The sequence below is a fragment of the Hyla sarda genome, chromosome 2, assembly GCF_029499605.1.
Source record: "Hyla sarda isolate aHylSar1 chromosome 2, aHylSar1.hap1, whole genome shotgun sequence".
NCBI classification, from domain to species: Eukaryota; Metazoa; Chordata; class Amphibia; order Anura; family Hylidae; genus Hyla; species Hyla sarda.
Window position 1 is genome coordinate 212,041,448 of NC_079190.1, and position 26,618 is coordinate 212,068,065.

General features: G+C 42.6%; 1 protein-coding gene across 2 annotated transcripts in view; it reads left to right on the forward strand.

Moving 5' to 3' along the window:
• Window positions 1–26,618, forward strand: part of ALCAM (activated leukocyte cell adhesion molecule) — a 112,072-nt gene that overhangs the window by 7,285 nt on the left and 78,169 nt on the right. The gene's annotated exons all lie outside the window — the stretch shown is intronic.

Here is a 26,618-nt window from a genome sequence, read left to right on the forward strand (position 1 = left end):
CCGCTACCTCTGCCTTTGTGCAAGGAAAAGCAGGAGGAGCACTGCCAGAGCCCTACAAAATGACCTCCAGAAGGCCACAAATGTGCATGTCTCTACTCAAACGGTCAGAAACCGACTCCATGAGGGTGGTATGGGGGCCCGACGTCCACAGGTGGGGGTTGTGCTTACAGCCCAACACAGTGCAGGACGTTTGTCATTTGTCAGAGAACACCAAGATTGGCAAATTCGCCACTGGCACCCTGTGCTCTTCATAGATGAAAGCAGGTTCACACTGAGCTGCCTGCAACATCCTTCAGCATGACCGGTTTGTCAGTAATGGTGTGGGGTGGCATTTCTTTGCGGAGCTGCACAGCCCTCCATGTGCTTGCCAAAGGTAACCTGACTGCCATTAGGTACCGAGATGAGATCCTCAGACCCCTTGTGTGACCATATGCTGGTGCGGTTGACCCTGGGTTCCTCCTAATGCAAGACAGTGCTAGACCTCATGTGGCTGGAGTGTGTCAGCAGTTCCTGCAAGAGGAAGGCATTGATGCTATGGAGTGGCCCGCCCATTCCCCAGACCTGAATCTGATTGAGCACATCTGGGACATTATGTCTCGCTCCATCTACCAACTCCACGTGGCACCACAGACTGTCCAGGAGTTGGTGGATGCTTTAGTCCAGGTCTGGGAGGACATCCCTCAGGAGACCATCTGACACCTCATCAGGAGCATGCCCAGGCATTGTAGGGAGGTCATACAGGCACGTGGAGGTCACACACACACTACTGAGCCTCATTTTGACTTGTTTTAACCCCTTAAGGACTCAGCCCATTTTGGCCTTAAGGACTCAGACAATTTAATTTTTACGTTTTCATTTTTTCCTCCTCGCCTTCTAAAAATCATAACTCTTTTATATTTTCATCCACAGACTAGTATGAGGGCTTATTTTTTGCGTGACCAGTTGTCCTTTGTAATGACATCACTCATTATATCATAAAATGTATGGCGCAACCAAAAAACACTATTTTTGTGGGGAAATTAAAACGAAAAACGCAATTTTGCTAATTTTGGAAGGTTTTGTTTTCACGCCGTACAATTTATGGTAAAAATGACATGTGTTCTTTATTCTGAGGGTCAATACGATTAAAATGATACCAATTATTATATACTTTTATATTATTGTTGCGCTTAAAAAAAATCACAAACTTTTTAACCAAATTAGTACGTTTATAATCCCTTTATTTTGATGACCTCTAACTTTTTTATTTTTCCGTATAAGCGGCGGTATGGGGGCTCATTTTTTGCGCCATGATCTGTACTTTTTTTTGATACCACATTTGCATATAAAAAACTTTTAATACACTTTCTATAATTTTTTTTAAATAAAATGTATTAAAAAAGTAGGAATTTTGGACTTTTTGAATTTTTTTTCGTTCACGCGGTTCACCGTACGGGATCATTAACATTTTATTTTAATAGTTCGGACATTTAGGCACGCGGCGATACCAAATATGTCTATAAAAAATGTTTTATACGCTTTTTGGAGGTAAAATAGGAAAAAACGGACGTTTTACTTTTTTATTGGGGGAGGGGATTTTTCACTTTTTTTTTACTTTTACTTTTACATTTTTTTACATTTTTTTTTTACACTTGAATAGTCCCCATAGGGGACTATTCATAGCAATACCATGATTGCTAATACTGATCTGTTCTATGTATAGGACATAGAACAGATCAGTATTATCGGTCATCTCCTGCTCTGGTCTGCTCGATCACAGACCAGAGCAGGAGACGCTGGGAGCCGCACGGAGGAAGGAGAGGGGACCTCCGTGCGGCGTTATGAATGATCGGATCCCCGCAGCAGCGCTGCGGGCGATCCGATCGTTCATTTAAATCGCGAACTCCCGCAGATGCCGGGATCTGTATTGATCCCGGCACCTGAGGGGTTAATGGCGGACGCCCGCGAGATCGCGGGCGTCGGCCATTGCCGGCGGGTCCCTGGCTGCGATCAGCAGCCGGGATCAGCCGCGCATGACACGGGCATCGCTCCGATGCCCGCGGTTATGCTTAGGACGTAAATGTACGTCCTGGTGCGTTAAGTACCACCTCACCAGGACGTACATTTACGTCCTGCGTCCTTAAGGGGTTAAGGACATTACATCAAAGTTGGATCAGCCTGTAGTGTGGTTTTCCACTTTGATTTTGAGTGTGACTCCATATCCAGACCTCCAGGGGTTGATAAATTTGATTTAATTTAATGGGAGAGATCTCTGTACTGCCCCCGGATATATTTATACAAAGACCTGTGTGGGGCTTTATAAATTATTTTCAAAGACCCCTTTAACCCTTGCTGCTTTCAATACCACTTATCTAGTCTTATCTGCAGTGCCCACATACCCACGTATTTGCAGCAGCCAATGATTGGACTAAGCGATGTTTGCATTGATTGGATGCAGCAGTCATGTGGGTTTACAAGTATGTCACACTGCAGCCATCTGAACAAGGTAAGTGGGGAGGACCGGAGTCCAGGTGCAGGACACAGAGAGGATTAAATTGTAGAATCTGCTGCAAAATCTGCATGCTATTTTCAGATTCTCTGCAAACTTACTGCACTTTCCACCTTTTGCATTGCAAAGGGTTAGCACAATTCTAAGCACTAGGCAAAGTCTAAAAGCATAATTGTATGGTATAAACAATGGTTTGGGGGGGAACAGTATGGCTTTATTTTGCTACAGTGTGTGTGCAAAATTCAGAACTCGGACCTTATGGTCTTTCCGATTCAAGAGTTAAAGTTAAAACTTTATTTTTTCCAGTAGGCCACTACCCAATAGCTCACTTCTCTCTTTTGTAATATCTGTCTCCATTTTTCGGTCAGTATTATTTTATAATTTGTTTCATTGGGGGTATTTTAAATACATTACAGATTTTACCTTTTTAGGGTCTGTTCACACGTACAGTATTATGTGCAGATTTGATCCACAGGATTTGAGGCTGTGTTCCGTCACTGCGTTCCGAGTTAACATTGAAATCTGCAGCAGAAAATCCTGCGCATCAAATCTGTGCGTGGGAATAGACCATTAATGTCTCTTGTTGACATTTTTTAATAACTTTCACTGTGAAGTTAAGGGGGGGGGGTGGATTTATCAAAACCTGTGAAGAGAGAAAATTAACCAGTTGCCCATAACAACCAGTTAGATGACAGGTGTTCTTAAATGGGCTATTGTGGTGTAAGGAAAACTGAGAAAAGTGGATTAAGTCTTATTATACAGTACAATGAAAAGGATTTGTTTTCTTAAAATGGTAAGAAATAATAATAATCGTGGGTACATTCACGCATGCAGAATCTGCTACATATGTTCTGCTTCTGATGTTGCTGCACACTGAAATTAATGGGTAGCATAATCAGCTGCACAAAATATGAAGCAAAAATATGCAGCAGATCCATAGGTTGCAAAATTGTCTGCAGAAAATATGCAGCAAAATACACTGTCTATACGCTACGTGGGACCATACACTAAAACAATATCTGCATGAGGTTTATGGCCATAAAATTAAAATATTTACAATATGTTCAGTTTAGCAATTCTTCTGGCTGATAAAGCGGCTATTCACTGCAGACTGGTCAAGTCACCAAGGTTAACACATTATTAATAAGACCACTTCCATGAGAGGATTTTACCTGCCACAAGTTTAATGCAGACATTTTAGAAAACCTGTTCCATACAATAGTTTTTTTTCTTTAGCAGTTTTAAAGGAGTACTATCATGTAGGAAAAATGTATCCCCTAAGGGTATGTTCACACGTATGCAGATTTGATGCAGGATTTTCTGCTGACGATTTCAATTTAAAATAAATGACTGTGCACAGCTTCTAATCGGCAGTTACAAATTCTGCGCATCAAATCCGCGCAGGATCTTGTATGTGTGAAGGTACCCTAAGGGGGGATTTATCAAAACCTGTCCAGAGGAAAAGTTGCCCAGTTGCCCGCTGTTGCATTAGTTGCAGATTGATCTATCTCCCACCAAGCGATCCCTCCACCCATTGAAGCAGCTGACTAGTGTGTCAGGTCTCGTCATGTTCTTTAAAAAATAGAATAAAAATTAGGTACAATTTTAAATCTTATCAGGATGCAAAAAGATGTGAACCTAGCCTTTTTTTTTAATTAAGTTACTATGACGCCATTCTTCTTATGAGATACCAGTTTGTGTATGCAGTTTCTTAAAGGAGTACTCTGGTGGGAAAACAATTTATTTTCAAATCAACTGGTGCCAGAAAGTTAAACAGATTTGTAAATTACTTCTATTAAAAAAATCTTAATCTGTTCAGTACTTATTAGCTGCTGTATGCTCTAGAGGAAGTTGTGTCGTTCTTTTCAGTCTGACCACAATGCTCTCTGCTGACACCTCTGTAAATGTCAGGAACTGTTCAGAGCAGGGGAGGTTTGCTATGGGGATTTGCTCCTACTCTGGACAGTTCCTGACACAGACAGAGGTGTCAGCAGAGAGCAGAGTGGTTAAACAGAATAGAACAAACTTCCTCTGTAGTTTACAGCAGCTGAAAGGTACTGGAAGGATTAAGTTTTTTAATAGAAATTATTTACAATTTTTTTTTAACTTTTTGAAGCCAGTTGATATGAAGTAAAAAAAAGTTTTCCACCGGAGTACCTCTTTAAGGTATATGTACTATTATATCACACCCCTATGGGTGATCTTCAACCATTGTACACTGCTGACCATCCTTTATTTTTTTTTATTTATAAATTTTTTTTAATACTGCCACTACAGTTTTTGAGCCAAAACCAGAAGTGGTTTCAAAAGGAATTAAAATTATAAACGAAGGACTTATACTTCTCCTTCCTTTATGGATCCACTTCTGGCTTAGTCTAAAAAACTGCAATGGCAGTTTAAAAAAAGAGTGGAAATAAGACTTGGGTGGAAGCCTAGCCTTTTGGTGACATCTAAGTATTTTTCATGCAGAATAGTTTGAGGTACTGCATTTTTAGCAGTGTGTGGCCTATAGCATTGTAAATTCATATTTGCACTGCCTTGTAGTTTATTTTGCATTTTTATTAGCATTTTATTTCACAACTGTAATGATTGAAAGTGTTTACTTGTACCTCTGACAGTAGTATAGTTTAGCAGACGTTTGTGTGAGTGACCCTGTTGCTGTATGGTCTGGTTACAATCTACAGGGTCTACCCCACGGATACTGTGGTTTAAGCCTTTTCTTTGTACGCATACTGAATTTGCTTGCTATCACCTTTATTTGTGTTGGCATGTATACAATAGGAATAAAAAATGGCATATAAATGTCTGGTTTAGGCCTCTAGTTCATTTTCAGTATTTGAACTGTTATTTTTGCAGCCTGGCCTGTAGTTTGAATATTTATATTACTGAAGAGGACGGCAGGATAAGAAGCAGAGCACATGAGAGACTGAGATCAATTTACTATTCTGGTCTCTGTCTGAATGATCATATCGATGTTACACAAAGAGCAAACAACATTTCATTTTCTTTTTGTTTCTGTGTGAAGAACTGGACAGCGTATTTAAAGGACCACCCAGCCGTTACAACTTATGAGCAATGTACAAAGGAATATCAAGTTTCATGCCTGGAGTTAACATGGTAATGTTTGATTGAGAATACCTTGGCATATCATTTTCATGGTGGTTCTCTTTTCCAATTTAAAACAGAAATGTTCTCTATAAAAGGTAACATTATTAGGTCAGTGAAACACTGCCAAGAAATTAACAGTCAAAAAAAAAAAAAAACAAGCTGTATATAATACTGTAGAGAGTTCAGTTTTGTGGATGCATGGTTTATCGTTATTAAAAACGGCAATAAAGTTTAGACTGACATCCGATGTAGATAAGTGAGCAAATAGTTCTATGACAACATAAACTTATGTTTTAAGGATTCAGTACAGGAAACTGTTTAAAGAGTACCTGTCACTGAATAAACTTTTCTAAACTAACCCAGGCTATGTTCCCTAACTACTCCTAACACCCCCCTGCCCTTTAAAAAAATGTTTAAGAGCTTTAAAAAGCTATTTATCTTACCTTTCTTCTTTCTCACATAGTGTGAGCTGCTGGCAGGAGGATGCCTGCTGGGGAGACTGCTTCCGCCCCCACTTCACCCGGGGGGGGGGGGGGGGGGGGCGGGGCAATCCTCACTGTCCTCAGTGTACAGAGCGCTGCTTGTCCTCAGTGTACAGAGCCCTGCTTGTCCTCGGTGTACAGAGCCCTGCTTGTCCTCGGTGTACAGAGCCCTGCTTGTCCTCGGTGTACAGAGCCCTGCTTGTCCTCGGTGTACAGAGCCCTGCTTGTCCTCGGTGTACAGAGCCATGCGGGTATGCGTGTGAGCACAGCGCTCCCGCCTGTCTGATTGACTGCCAGGCCACCGTGAGTCCGAAATCAATGAAAAAGCTTGCGGCCAGGGACTCCTAGGGAGACCCCTAGTGGCCACATTTTCAAAATGAAAATACACATAAAAGGAAGCAATTTTTTAAATTAAATTCAATTACAAAGTTACAAAGTTGTTTTATATACAATCAGCTCTAACATCAAAAAATTTTTTTTTTAATTAAAGGTACTTAAGGACACAGGCCGTGCAGGGATCGGACCGGGATGCCTGCTGAAATCATTCAGCAAGCATCCCGTGGCAATGCCTGGAGGGGTCCTTAGACCCGCCTATGTTGTCGATCACTGGTGAATTCACACCAGGGATCTGCAGCGATTCCGGTCATACGGGCCACGTGTGGCCCGATGACACGGATTAAGAAGGTGGTCGGCGGTGTACTATACACTGCCAATCACCTCCTGTAGCTGGGGGGAGGTGGCGATCCCATCTTCTCCCCAGGAGCACTGCTATTGGTCGGTCCGACCAATAGCAGCCGGCAGAGGAGGAGTTAATGCCCCCTTCACTCAGCTCTGCTCGCCCACCAAGCTTAGTCAGCTGGCAGAGCTGAGAGAAGCCAGCGACCCCCCCCCCCCGTGAAGATATGTGCTTCTCAGGACTGAAGAAGTGCTTTTAGTGCAGGGTGAGCTTCAGTACAGGGACAGGTAGAAGGTGAAGAAAAAAATTCCTGACCCCCTAATAGGTCCTCAAGGGTCCACCACAGATTTTGCAGCCTGCCCCCCCCCCCCCTTTTTTGGGGGGGCGGGGGGCACAGCGTTTTTTTTTTTTTTTTTTTTTTAATTATAACTGTGTGTGACTTACAATCACACACCGTTATATAAAGTTCGCACCAAACGCATACACTACACAAACACACTACACACTTCCCCCCCACATTTGTTTGTTTTTACTTACACTTTTTTTTTAATGGGAAGAGGGGGATGATTATGATTTTTATTAGGGAAGGGGTTAAATCACAAGTGTAACATTGCATACACTGATTTCAGACACTGTTCAATGCATTGCCACAGGTAAGGCACTTCCCGCTGTCCTCTCAGCTGTTCGCGATGCAGTGAATTTACCGCAGCGGTCCCGAACAGCTCCACTGAGCTAGCCGATATGGATTTTTCCCGTTTTAGATGCCGCGATCAACTTTAATCGCGACATCTAAAGGGTTAATACCGGACATCAGCTCGATTAGCGATGTTCGGTATTAGCTGTGGGTCCTTGTTGCTGATAGCAACCGGGACCCCGCAGATACGAAGCGCGCTCAGATTCTGAGCGCGCCTCACAGATCGGGGGCTGGCCACGGACGTAAATATACGTTCGTGGTCGTTAAGGGGTTAAGGTGGAAATGGGTTGTGTCCTTAAAGGGGTACTCCGCCCCTAGACATCTTATCCCCTATCCAAAGGATAGGGGATAAGATGTCAGATCGCCGCGGTGCTGCTGCTGGGGAGCCCCGGGATCCCCGCTGCGGCACTGCGCTATCATTACAGCACAGAGCGAGTTCGCTCTGTGCGTAATGACGGGCGATACAGGGGACGGAGCTGCGTGATGTCATGGCTCCGCCCCTCGTGACATCACGGCCCGTCCCCTTAATGCAAGTCTATGGCAGGGGGCGTGGCGACCACCGCACCCTCTCCCATAGACTTGTATTGAAAGGGGCGGACTGTGACGTCACGAGGGGCGGAGCCGTGACGTCACGATGCTCCGGCCCCTGTATTGTGCGTCATTACGTGCAGAGCGAACTCGCTCTGTGCTGTAATGATAGCGCAGTGCCGCAGCGGGGATCCCCGGGCTCCCCAGAAGTGGCACCGCGGCGATCTGACATCTAATCCCCTATCCTTTGGATAGGGGATAATGTGTCTAGGGGTGGAGCTTCACCATGTCTAGGGGTTAAGCTTCACCATGGAAATTCTGCCCAACCTACCAGCATCATGTTAGGGAGTAGAATGAGCTGATTAGATTATCTATTTTCATGTAAAATAAAATGAGCAAAATCCTCGCTCTTTCTGGGTTTAGTAGTCCAGTGGGTGGCCTTGACAGCCTTCGCTGTATGAACAAGAGATGGCAGTCAGTCACCAAATAGGACTCTATTTCCTCTTAATCCCTGAGTGACTAGTGATTTAGTCAATATATGACAAGTTGTACTAAATATTTTTACATATAACTGTATAAATCTCTTCTTGCACTATAACATGATGCAGGCAGATAAATATTGTTCAACACGATGGGTTCCCCTTAAGAATGACAAACAGTTAACTATTTCTTCATTGTTTAGAAACAGTCTATATTTTGTCTTGGGTGACCACTCCTACTAGATGCTGAAGGGTAAAGAAAGTTAGATTCACATGAGAGCAGATGGCATAAGTGCAGAGGTTTTACAGGAATTGACTTCCCTTTTTGTTCTAAATAACGTTTTAAAAATGCTCGATTAGAAAATGATTAGCAGTAATCTAAAAATAGAAAGTCCCTATCCTTATTTCTGTTGGTCGCCCAATGAAAGCAATTTTCTTAATGGCGATGAAGAAATAAATCTTAAGATCTTTAATGGCTTGTTGGAGACTGTTCTTTTAGGGTGGATTTACAGGTGCCATAGTTTTATATCACTGACAAATATGCTGCACAATCCACATATGGACTTAGATGCAGAGTTGCTGTAAATTTCACCGTGTGCCATGTACATCAAGTCTATAGCACTAGCATTTCAAGGCTGCCCTGCACCAGAGAATAGAGCCAAACGGAAGTGATTTATCAAAACCAGTCCAGAGGAAAAGTTTAGAGATGAGCGAAGTTACAGTGATTCGATTCGTAACAAACTTCTCGGCTCGGTGGTTGCTGACTTTAGTTTACATAAATTAGTTCAGCTTTCAGGTGCTCCGGTGGGCTGGAAAAGGTGGATACAGTCCTTAAAGACTCTCTCCTAGGACTGTATCCACCTTTTCCAGCCCACCGGAGCACCTGAAAGCTAAACTAATTTATACAGACTAAAGTCAGCAACCACCGAGCCGAGAAGTTCGTAACGCATTGAATCACTGTAACTTCGCTCATCTCTAGAAAAGTTGCTGAGTTGCCTATAGCAACCAATCAGATTGTTTATTTCATTTTTGAAAACGCCTCTGAAAAATAAAAGAAGCAATCATATTGGTTGCAATGTGCAATTCATCAACTTTTCCTCTGGTTAGGTTTTGATAAATCTCCCCATAAGGCTTATTACAACATGGAGGCTTAAAGGGGTTCTCCACCATAAGGTGGTTTTAGTATGTACCTGGCAGGCAGTAATGGACATGCCTAGGAAGGATATGCGCTTGTCTAGGGGTTAAATGGCTATGTTGTGAGATTACCAGAACACTGTGGCTAGCTTTTTGTGAACTGGTATTTCCTGCTTGAATTTTCTTTTTTTGACTACAAATCCCATAATTCCATTTTTCTCCCTCCCACACATCAGCCACCCCACCCATTGAAACAGAAATGAGCTGCATCCATTCAAAAGACCTGTGGTTTTCAATCAGGGTGCCTACAGCTGTTGCATTAGTTGCAGATTGAGCTCTCTCCCACCAAGCGATTGCTCCACCCATTGAAGCAGACAGGTTCCCTGTCATCAGCTGACTAGTGAGTCAGGTCTCGCCCACATTGCAACCGGGGAAAAATCTGAGACAACAGTCATGTTGTATGCTGGTAAAAATAAATAGTGGGGTGAAAATCACATAAGAATTGTGAGAAAACCATCACTTTGATTTCGTCATACTTCTGAAAGCTACCACAGATACCAGATTCAGATTCTGCATTTGCGCCGTGATCTGAAGTTTTTAGCAGTACCATTTTTGTATTGATCGGACTTATTGATCGCTTTTTATAAAATTTTTCATGATATAAAAAGTGACCAAAAATACGCTATTTTGGACTTCAGAATTTTTTTGTTTGTACGCCATTGACCGTGCAGTTAAATTAGATATATTTTTATAATTCAGACATTTCTGCATGCGGCGATACCACATATGTTTAATTTTATTTTTATTTACACATTTTTTTTTTTAAATGATCTTTATTAACTTTTTATTTTTTTTTTTTCACTTTTTTTGCAATGTTATAGCTCCCATAGGGGGCTATAACCAGGGCTGTGGAGTCGGACAAAATGTTGGGTACCTGGAGTTGGCAAACAATGTACCAATGTACTAAATTTAGATTGGAATAAAAAAAAAAGTTTAAATGTCCCAATTCACAAAAAGTTATAATTAATGACTTCTCTACTTTAAGAATAAAGACCAATGCATGCAGTGCCTCACGTAACCGCAAAATGAACACGTTAAGTGATCGTGAAGAAGCATGCTTTTCATGTGCTTCATTATATGGCACGCAACGCACAATTAGGAGCGGCAATACTTATACTTTCCATAGTGTTGTGTTCTGCTGTTACAGGGAACCCATGGGTAACCTTGCCTCTCACTGATAATGAGACAAGGACTAGAGACACTTGTATAAGTGAAGGGAATGGAGGGTCAATAGTTCAAGACTGAAGCTGTAAACCATTGGAAAAACTGCTGTCATTCAGCTAAGGCTATAAAAACTTGGAAACTCGATTGTTAGCTTAAACTTTAAACAGAACTATGGGATTCTACTAGGGAAATCATGTTTTATGATAAATGCCCCTTCCTGGATCCTCCCACTGCCCTATCTTCAGCAACAGATCAGCACACAAACTGTTCAATACAGTAGACTGTTGGCTTCCCAGCCAATAGTCCTGTGGTAATGACATGTATGTTGCCTTTCTTTCCTTCAAGGAATGTATAAAATACATTTGCATATTAATACAGAGGAGTCAGGGAGTCGGAAGTACAAAAAAACTGTACATTTACTGTGGTCGCGGAACATTTACTCCACAGCCCTGGCTATAACACTGCACACACTGATCTTTTACATTGATCAATGGTTTCTCATAGGAAACCATTGATCAATGATTCTGTTGCTTGACTGCTCATGCCTGGATCTCAGGCACTGAGCAGTCATTCGGCGATCGGACAACAGGAGGCAGGTAAGGGACCCTCCTGCTGTCCTAGAGCTGTTGGGGATGCCGCGATTTCGCCGCGGCTATCCCGAACAGCCCCCTGAGGAAACGGCAACGTTTTACTTTTACTTTAGACGTGGCGTTAAACTTTGAATGCCGTGTCTAAAGGGTTAATAGAGCGCGGCACAGCGATCAGTGCCGCACGCTATTAGCCACGGATCCCGGCTGTTGTTAGATGCCAGGCCCGACCCACGTGACCCCGCATTATAGAACGAGAGTGGACTCACGATGTACCAGTACGTTATGGGTCCTTAGGAGGTTAAAGAACAATAAGGGCCTCATATACTTCCATGGCAGCCCTATTATTACAGCTTCTTATAATGCAGAGCTTTAATATGACCATGTAAATGTGGGCTGGTATTGGTGATTGTGTGTTGTGCTTACTGTATGTGTATAAATATACATAAAGATATATATTTGGTATGGATATTAACACTTTCTTCATAATTAACATAAAGTGAAATTGTAGAGAAACTTCTTTGCCACAGATATGTTTGTGCCTTCTAGTTCTCCTGGAGCCTACTTGGTAATGCTATGCTGGGTGCATTGCAAAAACATCTTATCCCCTATCGAAAGGATAGGGGATAAGATGTCTGATCGGGTGAGGCCCGCCGCTGCCCCCCCCCCCCCCCCCCAGCGATCTCCCTGGAGCAGCCCGCATTCTATGCGTAGCTGCGTCTGCAGTTTCGGAAACCCCCGGGCTTCCGAGACGGGGACGTGATGTCACGCCTCGCCCCCTGCATTAATTTCTATGGGAGGGGGCGTAATGGCCGTTTATCTTTCAGATGTAGCAAACCTGCATTTGTCATGTCATTGTATATACAATACATTGTCTATAGTTTTACAAGAGATTTTAGATACACCTACTGAATTATCATGAATACAGCATATTACAATGTCTATAATTTTTTATAATTGAAGCCAAATACTAATACATATTCTTTTTTTGGTATCTGATTGTAGATTGTTTTATCCAATTTTCTGTGGTAGCTTTCATCTTGACTATGTTGCTTTTTAACAGTAGGGGAATATGCAAAGCAGCTCATTACATCACCTTTTCAGGTAATGTTCCCTGGTATCAGCTTAGCTCCTGTTAAGGAATATAAAAAGCTGATTGGGATTTTATGCCAAGCCAGACTACTCCCCAAAAGGGAAGTTTCTACCCATCTGCAGACAGCTGTTTCGTGGTTTTTGCCACTCGTCAGTACAGAGCAGGGTGATCTGGCTAAAGTTGCTTTAGTTGCTTTTTAACAATATTTAAAGACTAGCTGAGTACCCGGCGCTGCCTAGTTTTTCCTACCTTATCCATGTGGGGGAGGAAAAGCAACAAAGGAGGAAGCTTTTGTCCTCATATCCTGACCCCATATCCTGGCCCCTTATCCCCACCCCAAATCCCCTCCTCATAGTCTGACCTCATATTTTGTTCTCATATCCCGTCCCCATATCCCGTCCCCATAATAATCCTCATTTCTTATCCTCCTATCCCGTCCTCAGGTGGGGTAGTGTTGTGGTAAAGATATTGTAATCTGAAAATAAAAGGTGTGTGGCTTAAAATGTGGGCATGCCTTTGTGAGATGGGACATGGCATGCAGGGAGGGTGTGGCTTACCAGCCAGACTGATGCATTCACCAGGAGATGCGGAGCTTGTGGAGTAAGGTACCAGAAGTCCTATATACTTGCATGTGACTTGAAACAAAAACCCCATCCTTCACATATGGGGGCAGGTTAGGGGTTAATTTAACTATTATATATTTTCATTTGCTCGATATGCAGAAAAAATTGGAAACACAAAGGGAAGCGCAACAATGTGCCGTAAAAGTTTTCAGATATAACGAAGACAAAGAGGTGAAATAAACTTGCTCACCTTCTGGTGTTGTGCAGTGGGCACAACACCATATCGCGCTTGTATCCCGTTGCAAAGGGAATAGTGAGATCAGGGGGTGCAGCTCACACCGTGGCGTCCTGGGATTCCTGGACGTCTGTAGAATGCAAGAGGTGAAGATCCCCGGGGCTCCGGTTCACGTGGAAAAAAGGTGTCTTCGAGCGCTCACTCCTGTAGAATAGTTTGGCTGGGATCGTGGCAGGATAGAAGTAGCCGGACACGGTTAAGTTAAAGATATAATAACCGGATTTTATTTGGATAGATCACATCCTCATATCCCATGTCCCATCCTCATATCCTGTCCTCAGTTGGGACTGATTTGTGATGAAGATATTGTAAGCTGAAAATAGAAGGGGACGTAGCTTTGTGGAACTGGGCATGATTTGCAAGCCAGACCGATGCACAAAAAGGGTGGGACTTAAACAGTGGGCATGTCTTTGTGAGATGGGGTGTGGCTTGCTAGCTGGACTGCCACATTCACCAGGAGATGCAGAGAGGAGCTTGTGGGAATGAATGAATTATCAACCCAGCGCTGTGCTGTCTCCACATTGGGGAACTAATCATATGTGACCTGCGAGTGCTGTTCTGCTTCAACCCCCCCCCCCCCAATTTATTATCAGCCCAGTGCTGCGCTGTCCCCATCGGGGAACTAATCACGTCACCTGCAAGCGCTGCCCTCCTCGTCCTCCTGTTTGTTGAGGGCCGCTGGCGCTGGAACTCTGTACTGTACGCTGTATCCCTATGCCCGGGCTGCAAAAGATAAACAAAATTAACTTTAACTCACTTTCCCCCGTTGGAGTGCCTTCAGCCTATCACCGGCTGCAGTGTTGTTCCACCTTTCCCATAGACTTGTATGGGACTTTAAATAAAAACCCTGACCCTGGCAAATGGGGGTGAGTAAGGGTTAAATTACCTATTTTATGTTTGTTGTTGACATATTAGTAACATGTGTACTAAGTTTCATGTTAATATCTTTAGCCGTTTGGACATGATGCTGGAACATACATACATACATATACACACACTTTGAGTTATATGCTTTCCAGCAACTACATGGACCATAAGAACTAATAGTCTGATTTATGTGAGATGATTTATGTGTGGGAGTTTTTTAGGTATACTTTTGTGACCTGTGCAGAGATCATTGTGCAGGTTGGGTGGGGAGGGGGGCTGAGCTCTGACCTTTTTAAATTGTCGGAATATGTTTTTTGTCTATATACTAGCGTCATCTTTCATTGTAATGCTGTGATTTGGAAACTGCTGAAAAGTGACCTGTGCAGAACAGTCAGTGTCATTTTATTATTAGGCTTAGTGGCCAGAATGAAAACTGCAAGATTTCAGGATTATTTTTTTCTTTAAGGGTGCATTCCCACCTGGCGTATATGCAGCGTATTTCACGCTGCGCAAAATTTACGGCAGCAGCGGGAAATATGCTGCGTATTTCACGCTGACTATACACACAGGGCTTCCCGGCGGCAACCCTATGTGTATAGTGAGTTTTGGAGGCGGAGCCGCGCGTCACAGTCACGCCGGCACACGGCCCCACCTCTAAAACTCACTATGCACACATAGGGCTGCCGGCGGGAAGCCCTGTGTGTATAGTGAGTGAGGAATACGCAGCATATTTCCCGCTGCTGCCGCAAATTTTGCACAGCGTGAAATACGCTGCGTATACACCAGGTGGCAGCACCTTGAAAATATTGAAAAAAAACTAGCAAACCACCAAGCATTCTTATATGTATAATACAAAAAAGTTATCATCTGATGACTCATTACCTTTAAGACTTATTCAAATGGATTGACAACAAACCCTTGTTTAATCATAGCCTATATTCTTATCCCATTGATCTGCTGAAAATGAGACCCCATGACTGGCCAGTGATTCTGCTGCAACATTACCATTCAGATGAAGAGCAGCGCTCCATTCTAGATCATTGTAGGGGGTCCTGAAGGGATCCCAAATCTGTTGTGTTGATAAGCCCTTATATAGCAAATGAAAAGGGGTTGTCTTCAGAAAAGAAATGTTTTTTTCTGTAGTACTGTTACTCTGATTTCATCCTTAAGGCCCCCATGCACATTAGTCATCCAACCCGGCCGATTTCTGCAGAATTGGCTGACTTTTTTTTGTGTGTATGAATGATTCTGACTCTCTCCCCAAGAGAGGATGCCAGGGTAAAGAAGGACCTGGCATGTTAAATATCTGCCCTATACTTTTGTTCCCCCTGGAGATAAGCCTCCACCAGTGGTGCTTTCACACTTGTCTGTAAATCCATTACTGGCTCTTAACACTTTTCTGACTGCAAAGAATAGGAAATGCCAGTTGCATGTATGAAATCTCCATACTTTATTACATTGATTAAAGGCCAACAAATAGGCCAGTGATCAGCAGTCAAGACCTAATAAAAATCATTGTCTGTTGGCCGCACATCTCTCCGTGTGATGGGTGTGTGAGCCGATGGCTGATTGCAGGAAAGAAGCTGTATAACCCAGCCATTGTATGTGCGTCCCTCCTCGCACGACGTTGGAGCCTTGTAATATGCTTTGTAAACACGCGCCGATTGTTGAGATCAACGCTCATTTACAGCATGATTTGCGCTGTCTAATAGGTCCCTAACTCTCTGTGACAACTTGTAATCTGTACAAGATCATAGACCACTATTTCTATATTGAATAGGATTTTACAAAGTAAGCTGTTCTTTTCTGAATAATTTGTTTTATTGTTATCACCACTTCTGTTCACAAATTGGAATATTCAGGTTCATGCAGGAAAAGCAAAGCACGTGGGTTTGTGGTTGCAAGATGCAGTTGAGTACATTACATGGTAATAATGCTAACGCAGTTCTATAGTTAACATGTTTCAGATGTACTTGACATCATTAATTAAGTCATTAATGAATTTATACTTGACATAATTTAATAAGTGTTAATGATGGAATTAAAGATAAGTGTTGTGCTCAGTGACCTCATTTAAAGGTGTTCATTCTGATAACAATTCTCCAGTTATTCAAGTAACTTGACACTTTAGCTGGATTCCCACATGCAGTTTTTATGGCAGATTTTGGGGTGCATACAAAATAAATGGAAAAAGTAAAGGAAGGATTTTCTTACCAATTCTGTTATCTCTAACAACTGCATAGAAAACCACACCAGGTTTGTCTTTAGGTGAGACTGGAGATATTTCTGCCACAGAAATCCTAATTCCAGCATCCGCAGAAAGAATGTTTATTCTTTCTGTGGATTTTGCTAAAAAATGCATTGCCATTAAATGTGCGGAGTGTCTGCCCATGTTTTCCGGGTGGACATTCCACACATTTATGGCCATGTGAACATTGCTTAACACCTTCCTTTATATTTCCCCTTTCAGCTGGATCCATTTCTGCTGCATGTCTGCAACGTGTGTTCCCAGCCTTAGAACTTAAAGGGGTACTCCGCCCCTAGACATTTTATCCTCTCTCCGGGATCTCGGCCGCAGCACCCACCTGTTGCTGCTTCCGGAAACGCTGGAGGCTTCGGCTCCCAGCCACGGTGACGTGAGATCGTGACGTCACACCCCGCCCCTCAATGCAAGTCTATGGGAGGGGGCGTGGCAGCCGTCACGTCCCCTCCCATAGACTTGCGTTGAGGGGCCAGGGCGTGACGTCACACGGGGCGGAGTCGTGACATCACGATCTCACATCACCGTGGTCGTGAGGCGTTAGGATGAGAGCCTCCAGCGCTGCCGGATGCCGCAACAGGTGGGTGCTGCAGCTGAGATCCCGGGGGACCCCAGCGGCGGGACCCCGGTGATCTGACATCTTATCCCCTATCCTTTCAGTAGGGGATAAGATGCCTAGGGGCGGAGTACCCCTTTAAGGTATGTGTGGTTAACTAACACTTAAAGTTTTTTTTTTTCTGGAATTTTCTATTCTGATTGTTAGGGTCCAACACCTGGTTTTCTCTCCATATTGGAAACAGGTAAACCATTATCACACTGCATCATTTTTGGCAGTATTTTGTATCTGGATTTGTAAGCCAAAACTAAGAGCAGGCCCAAAACATGCAAGAGATACAAATCTTTATTTCATACTGTCTCTGTGTTTGCTCCAGTTTTGGTCTTAGTTGACAGTGGGCTTGTTACAGTATTAATTGGTTCCAGGACGGCCATTGTATGTTGAGACCATAATTAATGAAAACCTGGTAGTTGGGTCTGAAGCCCCAAAATGTCATCCCAAAATAGGTAAAAGTGAGGATTAAGGAAAAACAACTAAATAACTAATACAGATAAAGCAAGTCCTTACATATTAATGTAAGAAAGAGCTGCTGGGAGCTGTAAATCACTGTCTATGTGGGATGGGAGTTTATTCCGGGTCCTGTACAGTACATCACGAAACAGTACATCACAGTACATCACGAAAGTGAAATTGAGTCACCCTCACCTGGTGTTCAAAGGATCCGCTATCCCTGACACAGGTGAAGAGTAGTACAGAACATGTAGTACCACCCTGTACTGTAGGAAGGCACTACCAGACAGCCAGTCAGTTCACGCACTTCAGTAATACATGTGTCTTATCTGATTGGTCCAATCTTTCAGCCATTGACATGTTTAGCAGATCTGGACTGTCCGTAGCATTATATGTTGAGTCTGGTTTCAAGTTACAATGATCCAAAAAAGACCATTGTGTGTTGTAAATATTGTTATCTGAAGGCACTGTAAGTTGAGGGATCCTTGTACTGATTGCCCACTGAATCTATTATTAGTATTTTGTATATTATCTGATGCCTGTTTTTTTTAAGATTCACTGTTTAAATTCCACAATGTACTGTACATACAATTAAGAGTAAGCTCCAAGGAGACGATTGCAGAGAATTTCTTCAGGTTATGCTTTGCTCATACTAAACAGCAATTAGATCTTATGATATGTAAAAGAAAACATAGTAAACAATTCTGCCAATCCTTACATATACTAATCAGCCTTAGGGTACATGCACATATGGTGTTTTTACTGCAGACTTTTCTAATACTGCAGAGGAGAGGAGATGTATGTGAGCATAACCTGCATGTGTGAGCATACCCTAAGGGCATGTTCACATGGGATAAAACTACGCTGAGAAGTCCACATCAAAACCACTTCAGAACACACATGTCTATTTCTATGCGGTTTGCAGTGTGATTTTTCTCATGGGACATATCGCTTCTTTTTCCACCCCCCCCCCCCCCCCCCTATCTCCAATCGAAATCATTGGCCGATGTTTTTTTTTTAGGTAAAACCATGCAGTTCCTGATACAGATATAAGTATGTTTTTTGTGTAAAAAATAAATAAATTATTATTTAGGTAGAGCTGGGCGGTATGACCAAATATGTGTATCACGGTATTTTTGTAACTTATGGCGGTTCCACGGTATATAATTATTAGCCCAGCGGGGTACTACTCACATATGTCACCCGCAAGCACTGCCCTCCCCCTCTTTGTTGCGGGCCGCCGGCGTTGTACGCCAGTGGTCTCCAACCTGCGGACCTCCAGATGTTGCAAAACTACAACTCCCAGCATGCCAGGAGAGCCGTTGGCTGTCCGGGCATGCTGGGAGTTGTAGTTTTTTTAACAGCTGGAGGTCCGCAGGTTTGAGACCACTGCTGTACTGTATCCCTATGCCCGCGCTGCAAAAGATAAAGAAAATAAACTTTAACTTGCCTACGTCGGCCTCACGCTGTTCCTTGGGACTTGAATGTTGGACAGCCGTCAGCCTATCACCGGCCGCAGCGATGTCCCGCCCCGGCCAGTGATAGGTTAAACGCACTGTCATGTAAGAAGCCGACCAGAGTTCCTTACATGACAGTGGGCTCAGCCTATCATTGGCGGGGGCGGGACATCGCTGCCGGCTGTCCGACGTTCCCGTCCCCAGTAACAGCGTGAGGCTGACGTAGGTAAGTTAAAGTTTATTTTCTTTATCTTTTGCAGCCCGGACATAGGGATACAGTGTACAGCAGTGGTCTCTTAAAAACTCTCAAAAACTTTTGACAAACCTATTGAGCCACTTTCCTGCAATGATGAGAGAGACAGAAGAAAAGCTATTATCTGAGTGCTTCTACCTGCTTGCTCTAGAGCTTGATCAGGTATCTGCTTGTTCTAGGGATTGATCAGGTATCTGGCCGTTCTAGGGATTAATAATTTATCTGGCCGTTCTAGGGATTAATAATTTATCTGGCCGTTCTAGGGATTGATCATTTATCTGCTTGTTCGGCATTGATCAGGTACCTGCTTGTTCTAGGAAGTGATCAGGTACCTGCTTGTTCCAGAGATTGATTAGGTACCTGCTTGTTCCAGAGATTGATTAGGTACCTTCTTGTTCCAGAGATTGATTAGGTACCTGCGTGTTCTAGAGATTGATTAGGTACCTGCGTGTTCCAGAGATTGATTAGGTACCTGCGTGTTCTAGAGATTGATTAGGTACCTGCGTGTTCTAGAGATTGATTAGGTACCTGCGTGTTCTAGAGATTGATTAGGGACCTGCTTGTTCTAGAGATTGATTAGGTACCTGCGTGTTCTAGAGATTGATTAGGTACCTGCGTGTTCTAGAGATTGATTAGGTACCTGCGTGTTCTAGAGATTGATTAGGTACCTGCGTGTTCTAGAGATTGATTAGGTACCTGCGTGTTCTAGAGATTGATTAGGGACCTGCGTGTTCTAGAGATTGATTAGGGACCTGCTTGTTCTAGAGATTGATTAGGTACCAGTCTGGAGCCAGAGGAAGTGCCCCCCCCCCCCCGCCTCATGTCTGCATCTGTTTACCTTGCTCCTGATTGTGTATCGTGATGTCTGAAATCGAATAAAGCATAAAATATGGCTATTTTCAGGGGTGAGTGCTCCATCTTTCTTGCTTTCTCTCTTGAAATATTGTTCTGAATCTGGTTGAATCCCTACAGAGTAAAACTCTTGACATGTCAAAAGTTTTTCTAAATAACAGTGATACTTTGAAGGTACTTTACTTGCTGAGGTATTGTCATAGCATGCATTCACCAAGTCTGTAAAATTGCACTTTAGGCAGTGTGTGAGTGTTGATTTGGTGTGTGTAGTCTGCAGCAAGTAAGGTACATGTGAAAGTACTATAAACCATGGGAATGCCCCAAATATTGTTACTACCTTATTAAAGGAAAACTGTCAAATATTTTCTCCTGCACTATCCACAGGTACTGGTGGATAGTGCGGGAGATGCTGATTCCAACGAGCCCTACCTGTCCGGATCCGCCCTGCCGTTCGACCGCAATTGTAGTTTTATTCTATGTGTATATCTTGTTGTAACTGGCACTGGCGGGGCTTCTGCAGCTAACTGGCACTGACGTCAGCGCCACTTATGAATATTCATTATAAATATCCCTCCAGCTCTCCCTCTCTTCGCCGCTCCTAACTGGAGGGAGGGAGATGAATATACATAGGTGGTGCTGACATCAGTGCCAGTTAGCTGCAGAAGCCCCGCCCATGCCAGTTACAGCAAGATATACACATAGAATAAAACTACAATTGCGGACGGCCAAATCCGGGCAAGGTAGGGCTCGTTGGAATCAGCGTCTCCCGCACTATCCACCAGTACTGTGGATAGTGCAGGAGAAAATATGACAGTTTTCCTTTAAAGGGGAGCTCCGGTGGAAGAAAAATGCATACAAATAAACTGGTGCCAGTTAAACAGATGTGTAAATTACTTCTATTTAAAAATCTTAACCCTTCTAGTACTTATCAGCTGCTGTATGCTACAGATCTACTACAGAGAAATTTGTGAAGTTCTTTCCAGCCCGACAACAGTGCTCTCTGCTGACACCTCTCTCCGTGTCAGGAACTATCCAGTGCAGGAAAGGTTTTCTATGGGGATTTGCTTCATCTGGACAGTTCCTGACATGAACAGGGGTGTCAGCAGAGGGCACTGTTGTCAGACAGAAAATAAATTCACAAATGTCTCTTTTTTTTTATACATCAGCTAATAAGTACTGGAATGGTTAAGATTTTTCAATAGAAGTAATTTACAACTCTGTTTAACTTTCTGGCACCAGGTCATTTGAAAACATCTGTTTTCTTCTTGTTTCCACTGGAGTTCCCCTTTAACCCCTTAAGGACACAGCTCATTTTGACCTTAAGGACACAGCCAATTTTATTTTTGCGTCTTCGTTTCCATTCCCAGACCCATATGAGGGCTCGTTTTTTGCGTGACCAGATGTACTTAGTAATGACAGCACTCATTTTACCCTAAAATGTATGGTAAAACCCCAAAAATATTTTGTTTTTGTGCTGTACACTTTGTGGTAAAAATTACATATTTTCTTTATTCTCTGGGTTAATACAATTAAAATGATACCCGTGGTTACATACAGTTCTATTATTATACTGCTGTTAAAAAATCTCAAACTTTTTTTTAACAAAATCAGTATGTTTAAAATTACCCTATTTGGACCACCTCTAACTTATTTTTCCATATTCAGGGATGTGTGAGGGCTAATTTTTTGTGCCATGATCTGTAGTTTGTTTTGGTACCACATTGCTTATATATGACTTTTTGATCGTTTTTTATTAAAAATGTCTGCAGTTTGACGTGAAATTTTAGATTTTTATTTTTTTTTACGTTAACGCCGTTTGCCATATGGGATCATTAACATTATATATTTATAGTTCGGACATTTATGCATGCGGCGATACCAAACATGTTTATTATTTATCGTTTTTTTAATGCTTTTTTGTATTAATATGGGGGAAAGGGGTGATTGAAAACTTTATTGGGGAGGGGATTTTTCCAAATTTTTTTCACTTTTTTTTTTTTCACTTTTTTTTCTTTAAACATTTATTTTACACTTTTTTAGTCTCCATAGGGGACTACTTATATTAATCCTTTGATTGCTAATACAGTGACCCCCCGACCTACGATGGCCCCGACATATGATCAAATCGACATACGATGGCCTCTCAGAGGCCATCGCATGTCGATGTCAGCATCGACATACGATGCTTTTTTATGTCGGGACCATCGCATTAAGTGCTATTCGGCAGTGCTAAATGCTTAAGCTGCTGCCGGATAGCAGCTTAATGTTCCCCATGTGGTGCGGTAAGTATTACTTACCCCTCCATGATGCTCCTGGGTGCCCTCCGGGTCCAGCGCTGGTCTTCCGGTGTCTTCTCGGCCCTCTCTGATGACGTCAATACACTGCTGCGTCATCCAATAGAAATGGCGTACGCAGCGGCGTAATGACGTCGCTACGCAGGCCCAGTAAGGCCTTGCGGAAGACAGCAGAGGACCAGAGAAGACAGCTGAGGACCGGAGAAGACCAGGAGAGTCCAGCAGAGGCCAGGGTTCACCATCGGGAGTGGCGGGGACACCATCGGGAGCGGCGGGGACAGGTGAGTACAGCTTCCTATACTTTACATTGCACGAATCCGTCAACATACGATGGATTCAACAAACGATGGCTCGTTTGGAACGAATTACCATCGTATGTTGAGGGACCACTGTACTGTTCAGTGCTATGCATAGGGCATAGCACTAATCAGTATTATCGGCGATATTCTGCTCTGGTCTGCTGTAAGGCAGATCAGTGCAGAAGACCCCAGGAGACGGTCGGAGGCAGGTGAGGGGACCTCTGTCCGCAATCTTGGCTGATCAGATTATAAATGCCGCACTGCCGCAGATGCCGTGATCTGTATTGATCACGGTATCTGACAGCTGTCAGAACCCGCCAGGAATGAAGTGAGTGCATCTCCTGCGCTTGCATCACAGCCGCGCCGTACATGTGTGGCGCTGTGCGCTAAGTGACACTATGCAGCGCCATACACTTACGGCGCATGTCGTTAAGGGGTTAATGTAGCCTTCACCAAACTCCCTTTATCACTCATCACTTTGGTGCCTAATGTAACATTTTAAGAAGGTAAACAGCCCACAATTAGTTTGGTTGTCATGATGAGAAATCACCATAGCCAGTATTACAAAATGTGTGATCCTTTGTAATAAAAATCGATATTACGCATGTTATTCTTCTCTGTATTATCCCATGTTTGCAAAGCACTCAGAGTTTGTTGTTTGCATAAGGTTAGGAACAAACACAATCTAGATTTTCAGGATGTGCCTTTCACGTGGGCGCCATAGTCCTGCCAGTTTAGCTTTTGTGTAGACATGCAGATCAGTTTTTTTTTAATGCTTTGTACACAGAGACATCTGATCATCTTTTTAATGATCACCATATTTTCTGATTTTTCATTACATGTTGTTGGCTTGTGCTTTGATGCATTTAATTTCTGTATCACAATAGCAATAATTGAATTTGAATTATTTTAGCTGACATTATATTCTGAACACAAACTGTTAATGCCTTTCTATTTCAAGAGTAGGCTTATTCTTTGCACACAGTCACTAGCCTCAAAGAGCAGATGCCAAGAATGACTAGAGGGGTGAATTAGTGGTAAGCATTTCAAACACAAACCTTTTTGGGTCATTTCTATTCCATTAAATCAAATAATAAAGGGCTCGCTCACTACTTCTCTTGTTCATCGTGCATCCATTGTTGCAAAGCTTATCCTGGCCGGTGGCCACAAGGTCATACACCTAACTGCAAGCACTGGTATATTGTATATATGTGTTTGCTAAGGGTTTTCTGTGTAAAAGCACACCCTGTCTTTTGTCTTCTATTGACTACAAAATATTTTACAGTGATGTTCTATCAGGACATCAGGAGGATTCCTTGTTTTCAAGATAATGCCAATGTTGCAGTAGAGTACATTCTATACTGATTATTTTAATGTATCTTCATGCTGGCAAATATGTTTTCTGTCAAGGCTAAATCCACAGGTGACAGACTTTTTCTGCAGGTGAAAATCTGAATAGGTATTTTAACCTAAGTCAGAGGGAAATCCATCAGAAAATCTGCATCTTATGGACCAGATTTGTTCAAATCTAATGTATTTTGATGCTTTTATATTCCACTACAGATTTATCTCCATAAAACCAAAAGGAAAATTAGCAGCACATATGCCAAATGAGAACAAACCCTCAGGCTGTATTCATTCTATGCGCTTTTGTTGCAGTATTTTTTGTTTTGATTGGTGAACTTGTTCACAGACATGGGAGTTCACCAACCAAAACAGAAACACAAGTTTAATCTGCAACACGCCCCCTACCATAGACATGAATAGAGGGGTCGTAGTGTGACATCACGAGGGGTAGTGGCGTGACATCAAGGCTCCCACCGCGGGAACCTACCGTTTAAAACGCCAGGTGCTGCACAGAGATCTAAGGGGGGTCCCATAGATAAGACTAAAGTGGAATTCTGGTCTTTTCTGTCCCCAAGAGAAAGTGCCGCAGCAGTTCTGAATGCCTCAGCCTAGCTCCAGTAACACAGTATACAATCGTGGCTGATGCTTTTTATTTTTCTTAATGTTAAAGCAGCACTTGCAGCAAATAAAGAACCCACTTCAGCTAAGCCAAATGCGGATACAATGATGTTTCAGTTAGGCCTAACAGTGGAAGCATTTTCCACTGTTCTCTGTGCTGGTCTGGAAAGTGATGTGTTAGGATACAAATACAGTTATTTGCGATCAAAAAGTCCCATCAAAACAAAAATGGTACCAATAGAAACTACAGACTACAGCGCAAAAAATTAGACCTCATCTAGCCCTGTATGCAGAAAAAAAAGGTATAGGGGTCAGAAGATGACAATTTGAAACATACTAATGTAGTTATAGTATTTTTAAAGTAGTAAAATAAAATAAAACCTTAATAAATTAGATATCTTTGTAACTGTATGGACCTACACAATAAATATACGGTGGCATTTTTACCCAAAAGTACACTTCATAGAAACGGAAGCCCCCAAAATTTACAAAATGGCATTTGTTTTTTTATTTCATCCCACAAATATTTTTTTTTTGTCTCACTGCAGATTATGTTATAAAATAAGTAATATCATTACAAAGTACAATTGGTGACGCAAAAAACAGGCCCTCATATTGGTCTGTAGGTGTAAAATTGATTATGATTTTTAGAATGGGAGGAGGGAAAAAATGAAAATACAAAAAAAAAAATTGGCCTGGTCCTTAAGGCCAAAAATGGTCTTTAAGGGGTTAAATGTGGAAAGTGTGTGAAAGGGGCCTTATGAAAGTTTCTGTTGCTTTAATACACAACATTAGTTCTCTCATTATTGTTAAAAGTTACAAAATAGGTCTGTGCACGTTCTTGTAGTGCCGCTTCTCATATGGTATGACAAATGCATCAAAGAAAAACACTCGGAGGTAATAATGTTTTGCATGCTCATGAGTTTGCTGGTGGCCAAGAATGCCAACCCATTTCTCCCTCAACCACCTCCACAACATGCATTGGCCAACTTGGCCAAATGCATGTTTATTCAACTAGCTGGTGACTTCTCTTGTAGTGGCTTGTCTTTCAACACTAGACAATCCGTCATGCCCTATGCCCATTTAAAGTGTGTATAGGTACAAATACATTTAGGAGTACTATATGTAGTATTCTTCATTTAATCTATGCATATGAAACTAGAGGGTACCACCTAGTGATCAGTGTTAGTCTGAAATGTCACCATGTTTTTGGTTCATGTTTGCTGATCCATAGTATCACACTGGCCTAAAGTTACACAGTATAAACTTAAAATGTCAGTCTAGTGATGTGCCCCCACACACACTCCACAGTTTGGTGCGGCGAGATGCAGATTACGTAGTGTGGTTGGGTATCCGAGTCAACCCTACAATGCACAGCAAGCTCCGTCCACATGTCCTACTAGTTAAAATGGTTGCTAGTAGAATGAACTCAATGGGAGTCATACAGTTGCCTTGGCAACCCAACTGCAGGTCCAAGCTGTGTTTCTTCACACCAAACTATGCGTCACGCATCGACTGACATTTAATATTAAAGTGTCCCTGTGACTTGACTCTTTAAACGGTCAGGGTCTCAGAGCAAATACTCCAACCCCACAGCAGTGTGCTTCATTCCTTGGCTGTGATCTCCATTCAGTTGCACTAGAAAGGCTCAGTAGATGTATAACAGGGCTGATCTAGTGCAGCTAGTGAGACTGAAGCAAACTGCTCCTCTCCACCTGTTCTTATGGTCAGTGGGGGTCTTACCACTAAGAACCCCACCATTCATAACTTTTGCCATTTTACTTTTTTATGGTTTTAGTTTGGAGAAATACAGCTGCAGCATTATAAATGTGACATACAGTACTGAGGAGATTCTAAATATCAAATTCTTAATAGCAGTACCTGTTATCCATGTTTCCATGGCGAACTGCCATCTTTCCAATTGTGTCAATGAATTCTCATATTAGTCAGTCAT